The sequence below is a fragment of the Lampris incognitus genome, chromosome 9, assembly GCF_029633865.1.
Source record: "Lampris incognitus isolate fLamInc1 chromosome 9, fLamInc1.hap2, whole genome shotgun sequence".
NCBI classification, from domain to species: Eukaryota; Metazoa; Chordata; class Actinopteri; order Lampriformes; family Lampridae; genus Lampris; species Lampris incognitus.
The window spans coordinates 18,462,437-18,473,617 of record NC_079219.1 but is presented as its reverse complement, the minus strand read 5'-3'; positions in this window follow the sequence as shown (position 1 = coordinate 18,473,617).

Below are 11,181 nucleotides of genomic sequence, written 5' to 3'. Positions count from 1 at the left end.
ACATCCATAAACCTCCTCTTCTCTCTCCAGTGCATACCTCCACTTCTCCAGGCTCTCCCCAACCTGCACCCTACTCTCGCGACAGATCACAATGTCATCTGCAAACATCATAGTCCACGGAGATTCCTGCCTGATCTCATCCGTCAACCTGTCCATCACCATTGCAAACAAAAAAGGGCTCAGGACCGATCCTTGATGTAATCCCACCTCAACCTTGAACCCACCTGTCATTCCAACCGCACACCTCACCACTGTCACACTCCCCTCATACATATCCTGCACCACTCCTGCATACTTCTCTGCCACTCCCGACATCCTCATACAATACCACACCTCTTCTCTCCTCCTTTTGACCTTCTCTATACTTCTCCATCAACATTCTCAGAGCAAACATCGCATCTGTAGTGCTCTTTCTTGGCATGAAACCATACTGCTGCTTGCTCATCACCTCTCCTCTTAACCTAGTTTCTATTACTCTTTCCCGTATCTTCATGCTGTGGCTGATCAACTCAGCTCTGTAGTTGCTACAGCTCTCATCACCCTTATTCTTGAAATTTGGTACTCAGGCATCCTCTCACTTTCCAGGATTATGTTAAACAATCTAGTTCAGTGAAAAAAACATTTTGCCATCCACTCTTTCTTAAAAACCCGGCACTTGCTTTTGACTTTTTTGCTTCTTTGGTCCCCTCATTTTGTGAAAATAGGCGATTGCTACATGCTCTGATGCTGAGTGCAAGAGGCAAAAGTGAAGGTCAGGTCAGTTGAAGAGATGAGTGACTCTTGGCCTCTACATTAGAAAAGGCCGGTTGTATTTGCAGCACGCCATCTAATGGAACCAACCATAACGTTTTGCAGGAAAAAAAATAGCGAATACCAGTCATTTAAATGAAATAGGGTGCCCAACCTTTTTTGAACCAAGATCTACTTTTACATTTGTCAGCCAGCCGAGATCTACCAGTCCAAATATATAACAGTATTACTGTAATACCCATTCAATCCATACGACAAACAGAAAATAATACAGGCAATATACACTATAGTTCTCTGTGTTAGAAAAGTAGAAAGACATTTCATTCTCTGTCTTAGTGGGACTGCTGGCACTGGGAGGAAGAGGCTAGTTTCTCATAGTCAGGGTTGTAGCAGCTGGTTGCAAGCCTTAAGCAGGCCACAAGGTGGTCATCTGTCATTGTGGATCTGTACTTTGACTTGATGATCTTCATGTGAGAAAAAGCAGATTCACACAGGTAGGTTGATCCAAAAAGTGCATGGCACATGTCCTGAGTTTGAGGTACTTTTCCTGCAGCAGTAGCTCCCAGAACGCCCCCTTCATCCCTTGTGTTGCCCCGGATTTAAGCTCAATGTCAGTTTGAAGTGTCAGTATCTCATTCTCCACAGCAGGGCTGTTCAGGTGAAACAGTAATGCCACTTATACTACTTCCAAATGGAAAACACAAATAGCTGGCAACAGCTTCAATGGATGAAAAGTCAGTAAAGCACCTATCAAACTCTGACAAGATGCTCTGAACTTGTTTCTCATAATGTGCATTATCAAGCTGTGCTTGTGTCATTACCCTGAAGTTTAAGTTCTGCCTGCATGTGAGCAAAGTTTCACAGGTCACTACATTGCAGCCTACTTGACAGCAGTTGGAGCTTACTTTTAAATGCGTTCACTCAGCTGATCATGTTTATTACATATTTATCCTTACCCTGTAGTTCTAAACTCAGCTCATTCAGCATGCTAGTGAGATCGGTTAGGAATGCCAAATCCAAAAGCCACTTGTTGTCCTCTAGATGTGTATATTCGGCATGTTTAGCAAGCTTGAGAAGTGAGCTTGATTTCAGGCAACAACTCACTGAATCGCTCCAAAAATTTACCTCTGCTCAGCCACCTTACATCTGTGTGCAGCAACATGTCTGTGTGTTCTGCTCCAGTCTCCTCCATGTGTATGCAATATAGCCTCCTCTGTAGGCTCCTTGCCCTAACCGAGCACACGATCTTCATAGCAATATCCATCACTTCTTTCATGTTTAAGATCTTTCCACACAGCGCTTGTTGGTGAATTATGCAATGATAATTAAGGAAGTCCGGGAAAGAATCACTTTGTTTGCACAATCCAACGAACCCATTAGTACGGCCTGCCATAACAGGTGTGTCGTCAGTTGTAATGGAGATGAGTTTAAAAGGGGGAAGTTTATTCTGGTTATCGAATTCCATAAATGCTTGAAAAATATCTTCACCTCTAGTTTGTCCTTTAAGTGGCAAAATGGTGAGTAGCTCTTCTTTTGCGCTCTTGTGTTCAAAGGCCATTCTAATGAAAATGCGTAACTGTGCCACATCTACTATATCGGTTGACTCATCGAACTGGAGGGAAAAACACTCACATGCATCAATGTCCTTCAGTTGCTTGGGAAGATTCTCGGCCATTTCCTCACAGCGCTGTGTAACAGTATTCCGGGATAGTTGAATGTCTTTAATGGCATTCACAATGTCCAATTCACAATTGAATGTCGCGCTGCCAATTGAGACTTCAATTCCTGCAATTTTCTGGTTCGTGGAGCTTCAATGCAGCAGCACCTATTGATTTCAGTTCTGCTGAAGAGGACCAGTTCATCGAGATGACGTCTGACTTCACGCTGAGGCTGAGCTTTACAGCTCAGACACTGAGTGAATTCTGGCTTAGTGTGGAGAGGGAGTATCCACTCATAGGACAGAGGGCTGTGGGCATTTAGCTTCCCTTCGCCACATCCTGTCTGTGAGATGGGCTTTTCTTCTGTTGCCTCACTTAAAACAAAGTACAGACCTAAGCTCAACATTGAGCATGACTTGAGAGTGGCAGTATCAAGCCTGTAACCCCTTTTTGAAAAGATGTGCAGTGCAAAACAGGTTCATTGCAGCGAGTAATGCAGTGATAAGACTTTGCTCATTGTTTTCCCCAAATATCTGCATTTGTTTTGTTTTTTTTGCACAGATTGAACTTTATTGCTATTCTTCTAGCAAATTTATTTTAAAATTTCATTTCGTTTTTCTCTGTTTATGAAAAAGCACACAGACTGATGGAGCAATCTAGTGACAAATGTTACATATTTACACAACAGAAATTACTGAAAGAAAGGTGAAAGAAATGTTCATGATCTTGATGTTATTTAGATAAAGTTAAACTGGGCCCATTTTGTGATCATTTTGTTGGGGCATGGGGCATGAAAAATTTTCTTCCTCCAAAGGGAGGCATGACAGAAAAAGTTTGAGAACCGCTGACATAGTTTCCACTACTCTTTCCTATATCTTCATGCTGTGGCTGATCAACTTTAAACCTCTGTAGTTACTTACTAAAGCTCTGCACATCATCCTTATTCTTGAAAATCGATAACCGTATGCTTCTTCTCCACTCCTCGGGCATCTTCTCCCTTTCCAAGATTGTGTTAAACAATCTAGTTAAAAACTCAACTGCCATCTCTCCTAAACACCTCCATGCCTCCACAGGTATATGTCATCTGGACTAACCGCCTTTCCACTCTTCATCCTCTTCATAGCTGCCCTCACTTCCTCCTTGCTAATCCACCGTACTTCCTGATTCAATATCCCCACATCATCCAACCTTCTCTCGCTTTCTCATTTTTCATTCATGAGCCCCTCAAAGTACTCCCTCCACCTTCTCAACACACTCTCCTCGCTTGTCAGCACATTTCCATCTCTATCCTTGATCGCCCTAACTTGCTGCACATCCTTCCCAGCTCGGTCCATCTGTCTAGCCAATCAGTACAAGTCCACCCTTTCATACAACTCCCCATATGCCTTTTCCTTTGCCTTTGCCACCTCTCTCTTCACTTTATGCCCCATCTCCTTGTACTCCTGTCTACGTTCGTCATCTCTCTGACTATCCCACTTCTTCTTTGCCAACCTCTTCCTCTGTATACTTTCCTGTACTGTCTCATTCCACCACTAAGCCTCTTATCTTCTTTCCTCTGTCCAGATGACACACCAAGTACCTTCCTAGCTGTCTCCCTCACTATTTCTGCAGTGGTTGCCCAGCCATCCGGCAACTCTTTACTACCACCTGTCTTAACTCCTGCCTGAACTCCACACAACAGTCTTCCTTCTTCATCTTCCACCCTCTGATCCTTGGCTCTGCCTTCACTCTCTTCCTCTTCTTGATCTCCAAGTCATCCTACAGACCACTATCTAATGCTGCCTAGCTATGTTCTCCCCTGTCAACAACCTGCAGTCTCCAATTCTTTTCAGATCACACCTCCTCCATAAGATATAGTCCACCTGTATATACTTTCCTCTCCACTCTTATACATCACCCTGTGTTCCTCCCTCTTCTTGAAATATGTATTCACCACAACAATTTCCACCCTTTTCGCAAAATCCACCACCATCTGTCCCTCTACGTTCCTCTCCTTGACACCATACCTGCCCATCACCTCCTCATCACTTCTGTTCCCTTCACCAACATGCCCATTGAAGTCCGCTCCAATCAGCACTCTCTCCTCCTTGGGTACCTTCTCCACCACTTAATCCAACTCACTCCAGAATTATTCTTTCTCCCATCTCACACCCAACTTGTGGGGCATATAGGCTGATAACATTCACCATAACACCTTTGATTTCTAGCTTCATACTTATCACTCTATCCGACACTCTCTTCACCTCCAACACACTCATGACATACTTACTTTACTTTGGTATACTTTTTTTTTTATTAATCCCCGTGGGGAAATTCTGCTCTGCCTTAACCCATCCTCGCTATGTAGCTAGGAGCAGTGGGCAGCTGCTGTGCAGTGCCCAGGCACCAACTCCAGGTCGTCTTTCCATTGCCTCAGTCAGGTGCACAGACAGGAGTATTAACCCTAACATGCATGTCTTTTTATATACTCTTCCTTCAGAAATGTCACTACCACATTTCTCCTCCCATTCACACCATGGTAGAAGAGTTTGAACCTACCTCCAATGCTCCTGGCCTTACTCTCCTTCCACCTGGTCTCTTACACACACAATATATTTAATTTCCGTCTCTCCATCATATCAACGGCTCTCTCCCTTTACTAGTCATAGTGCCAATATTCAAAGTGCTGATTCTCACCTCCACACACCTACCCTTCCTCCTCTCCCACTGCCTCTGGACATGCCTTCCCTCTCTCCTCCTTCGCCCAACAGTAGCATAGTTTCCACCAGCACCCCGCTGGCCAACAGTACTTGTGGCGGTCATTGGTAACCCAGGCCTCGACCGATCTGGTATGGAAATCTGATTTATGATCAGCATATTTGATTTGACAAAGGTTTAATGCTAGATGCCCTTCCTGACGCAACCCTCCACATTTATCCGGGCTTGGGACCATGGGACTGGCACTAAGAATGCACTAGCTCACTGTATATTTTTAAAACGTTTATTCCACACTGAGCCAAAGCATGGCTTGAGATGACTCAAGCTGGCAATGTTGGAGGTTGTTAAGGTTTACATGAGATCTAATTTGGATAGAATATTTTTTAAAAAGCGATTTATCACTTTAAAGCTGAGATCCATGATTTTCTCCATCAGTAAATAGTTATCTGGACCATGAAGTTAGATTACTTGATACTAACTGGTATCTTTACCATGGTTTGAAACACTCTCCATACACTGCTGTTCAAATTATTGACCGGGTTAGAACAACCAATAGTGCAGCGGCAAACACGTTCCTACTGAAACAGGAAAAAGGATTGAAACATGATGATGATGTGATGCTTCTGTTGGATAGATAATCTACCAATTTGACAATATTACAGTACAATATTCCTATATAGTTTGACATAGTTTCTAATACATTAGACTGTTTTAGCTTTGGTCTGAAAATGTCATTGTTTTTAAAGCATGGGAGCTGTTTACTGCAGAACTGATGGCACTTGTGTGACCATGGCTGTTACACCTTGTTTGTACTTCTTACTGCCAGAGAGAGGGACAGATTAGGAGATAAGGAAAACCATGGATTTCAGCTTTAAGAATATATCCTCAGTGATTTGTGTCAATTTATGCTCTAATTACAGAGGGCAATCATAATGATACTGAATCCTAACAACTTACACTATTGTGAGAATTCTGATTAATATTTAAAAAAATTTTTTTTTTTAGAAATATATAGGTATTTAGCTGGTGCAGTGGTTAGCGCAGTCGCCTCAGAGCAAGAAGGTCCTGGGTTTGAGCCCCGGGATAGTCCAACCTTGGTGGGTCATCCTGGGTCGTCCTCTGTGTGGAGTTTGCATGTTCTCCTTGTGTTTGCATGGGTTTCCTCCGGGGGCTCTGGTTTCCTCCCACAGTCCAAAGACATGGAGGTCAGGTGAACTGGCCATACTAAATTGTCCCTAGGAATGAATATATGTACGTGTGTGTGTGTGTGTGTGTGTGTGTGTGTGTGTGTGTGTGTGTGTGTGTGTCGGCCCTGTGATGGCCTGGCGGCCCGTCCAGGGTGTCTCCCTTCCTGCTGCCCAATGACTGCTGGAATAGGCTCCAGCGTCCCCACAACCCTGAGAGCAGGATAAGCGGTTAAGATAATGGCTGGATATAGGTACTTTAATTTTTCCCACTACCGGGTGCTTTTAGGACGAATGTCAATTACTCTTTCCCAGTAGTCACAGAAAATGATACCCAACTAGCAAAAAAAGAGCAGAGGATGTGGCCAGATGCTTCATGATTTTATGAATGAATAATGCAGATGCACCATGTGTATGTGCCTTTATACTTTAAATTCGACAGAAGCACCAAATCCAGTTAATATGCTAGTTTCCTTGTAGGCATCAATTCTTGTTTCTCCCAGCAACTGTTTAAGAAGCAACAGCGACTTCAGTTGGCATTGCTGAGAAACGATTTATATCTAATTGACTTTGTCCACATTTCTCGTCATTTTCATTTACTCCATGGCAAAAGACCAAACCAAATCTCTGCATGCAGCTTTTGCCTCATGGACACGGTACTTACTCTCCAGGAAAATCACAAACGGCGTCAGTAGTAGACATGCCTCCTCATTCTTGAAGGCATTTCAGTGTGTATCATTGTATGCTAATTGGATTTTTGTGTGCTTTGGTTTTGCTTATGTGTTACATTTATATTACAGTAAATAGGCTGTTTCGTTGCCAGACGTTAAATTAGATGAATGTCCCAGGGCCACGGGAATATTTCTTACATCTTTCCTATGGCTTACATTTGGGCAGCGTGACCTCAACCCTTGGCACTGGTTGCCTGTGATATTTTAAATCTAAGGGTTTAAGTTTATTCTAGTGTGGATGCTTATTGCTTTGGACAAGCGTGTCGGCCAAAAGCCTTAAGAAGTGTGTGAGTGCTTGGGTGTCTGTGTTTTTGCATTTTTTTGTTATAAAAGGGTGATTGTTTTGCAGTGGGCTGATATGAGGCCTGATTTGTCATCATTTGCATCATTGCAGCCAAGTCTCGGTACCTTCCTTAAAATAGCCATAAAAAAACCAAAAAAACTAAGTAGCATTCCTAACAAGTTAGTCTTTTTTTTTACTTTATCTGGAAATAAACATTATAAAAACAGGCCGATACACAGACAGTTACTGTACATATAAACAGATACAGTGACAGACACAGACAGACACAGGAATAACACTCATTCACAGACAAACAGACAGATAGCACAAGAGAGACAGGAAGGTAACCAGACAAACATACTGACGGGCAGACAAAAGGCAAATATGCAGAAAGATAAATGAACACATCACAGGCACACTCACTGTCTGCAAGTGAAACAACATGTGCACAGGTGAATGAGGGCTTTAACCACTGCTATCATTACCTTTAGTCCGTCGGGCCTGCATGGCACTGAAGGCACAGACCATGTCTCCACTGGCCAGACTGGAGCCGCCTCACATCTGACACTTCTGGGAGAATATTTTCTCTGGAAAAGGGTCGATTTCGCAGTTCCAAACTGCTGTGTCTCTGTTGAGGTAGGCGTGACGGTTTACTTTGAACGTTACGATACACCGGCGATAAAATCTTTGCCATAATTGCTGCAGCAGTGCCAGTTTCGAGAACGTGGTGGGAGCACTTCCCATAACAAATTTTTCACCTCCTTGCCAACAGACAGTGCGCTATCTTACGGCACACACAGAATTGGAATTAGAATTGCCTGTGTGTGTCAGCACACACAGACAGTTCTACATCTGTCCTCATTAGAGATTTGGAAATCTTTTAGTCAGACGCTGATCTCGTTGAGAATAAAAACATCTCATGAGCACCCCTTAGTATGTCCCAAGGCCCTCTGTGGAATGAAGATGAATTGTGCAAACATCTTCATCTCACTCTCAGTGAAACGTAGGATTATCTCTGGGGCCGCAAGCTGCAGATAGTTCTGCGCAAGTCATTGGCAACATTAAATAATGTGAGTCAGATGGGTATTGAGAAAACCATCTCAAGTCCTTGGTTTTTCTCACGACTCCACCTTACAGCTTTGGATGTCACACTGTTTTTATAGCATATCCCATCCAGACCTGTGGTTGTGCTCTAATATTGAAGATCCTTACATTCCTCTTGAATGCTTTTCCATAATTGACATGGACCTGTTTGACCTATAGGGACTAGAGCCCCCCGCTCGGTGTGTCTGAATTCCTCTTGAGGGTTTGGAAATAACATTTGCAACCACAGAGACCAAACGGCAACTTGGAAATCAACAAATGCTGAATATAATTTCCGCTAAGCAAAATTTCAGATTGCTTTTAAATGTCTTATTGTTCAGGAAATGGTTGACAAAGTTTTACGATTCAGTCCTTGATTTTATTGATCACTTCATCAAATGTTTGTCAGTGTTGATAAACACTTTTTCCTTGTGTAAGCAAGGGCTGATTATCTTCGTTTCAATGCAGAGTTTGCATAGCCAGAGATTGGCAAGGACATTTTCAGATTTGTGAGATATGGTAATGGGATATTTTGGTATTGAATTATAGCTCAGCGTTAGGGCTCGATTTTTTCCCCTTTGTGCTGCGGTCAAAGAAGAGAAGAAACTAAGGAAGTAATGGTTTATGGTTTATTTGCTTTATTTCAGACATATATATAGTAAGAAAACATGTAACTCACACAATGAAAATCACACACACACACACACACACATACACATTAACTATTACTGTCTCTAATTAGGGGTCCAAGCAGCGGAGCTGGTGGAACCCTATTGTGTTTGTTAGGATTATTAATATTTTTCTCCGCTAACATTTTGTGAGGCTCAGCAACCGTAAGTCGTAGACCAACCAACTTTAGTACGTGGATTCCTATGGCCCCCCAGTACTCAGGCACCACAAATCACCTATGTCAGCCAGATGGTGGCGCTATAACAAAGGGTCATGCGTGATTCCCACACCATAAATCAGATCAACACAAATCTGCACAGACCTATGCATCTGAATGTGCTCTACAACTTTGTTATTGGGACCACATATGTCAGCCATATAGTTTGCCCGCCATTTTGACTTGTATTAGTTTGGGCGCGGTTTCTCAGCTAAAAGTGTCTGAGGCTCAGCAACCATAAGTCCTAGACCAACCAAATTTGGTAGGTGGATTCATACGGCCCCTTACTACTCTGGCACTACAAATCACCTATGTCAGCCAGATGGTGGCGCTATAACAAAGGGTCATGCTTAAAAGGCCATAACTCCCACAGCATAAGTCAGATCAACACAAAACTTAATCGACCCATGCATCTCAATGTGCTCAACAACTTTACTATTGGGACCACCTATGTCAGTCATAGAGTTTGCCCGCTATTTTGACTTATTTGGTGTGGAAGCGCTGCAGCTCTACGTACCACACGCCAGGACACCTGGGTTTAACGACATACTTTTTCTTTTTACGGCAGTCGGCTAGGACGCAAGAAATCAGACACCGTCTGGTCCAGTTTTGGAAACTCTGGCACATGTTTCTGAAGCAATGGAAGTGTTATGACATTTTAAAAAATTACGGTAATCGTCTAGGACACAGGCAACCCAAGTAATCCGACATTGTCATATCTAGTTGGAAACTCGGGTAGGCTACTGTTTCTGAAGCAAGATTCTTCAATCTTCATTACATTACCAACAGCGGTTTAGTTTCATGTTGAAACGGTAGTCTATTACAGGCTAGGTGTATAAAAGGCCCCTACGTATCATAGCGTTAATTATTTACGTTGGGTGAAGGTATATGATCATGAGGACAAAACCATTCAAATTGCTCCATAGGGGGCGCAACAGTGCCAATGCTTGGACCCCTCCCAACGCCGCTTGCGGCTTTAATTTCAAATTAAATTATTTCTACATACACACAGACAGACAGACAGACACACACACACACACACACACACACACACATATAAAATCTCCCTGTCATCCTTTTTTGAGTGATGTGTGTCTTCCTCAAGCTCAGGTCCTCTACCAGAGGCTTGGGAGTTTGAGGGATCCGTGCAGTATCTTAGCTGTTCCTTAGCTGGACAGAGACCTCAGATATTTTTTCTGGAATCTGCTGGAGCCACTCTCTCATTTTGGGGGTCACAGGCCCTAGTGCTCCTATTACCACTGGGACGACTATGGATTTCACCTTCCATATCATACATAGTTCTTCCTTCAGCCCTTGGTATTTCTCTAGCTTCTCATGCTCTTTCTTCTTGATGTTGCCGTCACTTGGGATCGCTACATTGATCACTACTGCTGTCTTCTGTTCCTTGTCGACCACCACAATGTCTGGTTGGTTAGCCAGCACCTGCTTGTCAGTCTGGAACTTGAAGTCCTACAGGATCTTAGCTCTGCCATTTTCAACCACCTTTGGCGATGTCTCCCATTTGGACTTGGGGATTTCCAGTCTGTATTCAGTACAGATATTCCTGTACACTATTCCAGCCACTTGGTTATGCCTTTTAGTGTATGCTTCCCCAGCTAGCATTTTACACCCTGCTACTAAGTGCTGGACTGTCTCAGGAGCCTCTTTGCAAAGCCTGCATCTTGGGTCTTGTCTGGTGTGGTAGACCCTTGCCTCAATCGATCTGGTTCTGAGTGCCTGTTCTTGTGCTGCTATGATCAGAGCCTCTGTGCTGTCCTTCAGTCCAGCCTTTTCTAGCCACTGGTAGGATTTCTTGATATCAGCTACGTCTTCTATCTGTCAATGGTACTTCCCATGGAGGGGCTTGATCTTCCATGATACCTCCTCCTCTTCTTCTTCCTGTGCACTC